A 312-nucleotide genomic window follows, 5' to 3' on the forward strand; every position below is an offset into this window, starting at 1 on the left:
GAACTACAAAAGCAACCAAAACGATGAACAAAATGGATGAAGTACATACCTATCAATAATTGTTTTAAATGTAAATGGACTAAATGTTCCAATCAGAAGATATATAGAGCGGCTGAATGGATAAAAAGCATGATCTACAAGAGACTCATTGCAGATTGAAAGACACAGACAGACTAAAAGCAAAGGGATGGAAAAAGGTAATCCATGCAAATAGAAATGAAAAGTAGCTTCAGTAGCAATACTCATATCAGACAAATAAACTTGAAAACAGACTATAAAAAGAGACAGAGAAGGGCATTCCATAATGATAAA

Source organism: Pteropus vampyrus, unplaced genomic scaffold (genome assembly GCF_000151845.1).
Source record: "Pteropus vampyrus isolate Shadow unplaced genomic scaffold, Pvam_2.0 Scaffold51, whole genome shotgun sequence".
Classification (NCBI taxonomy): Eukaryota; Metazoa; Chordata; class Mammalia; order Chiroptera; family Pteropodidae; genus Pteropus; species Pteropus vampyrus.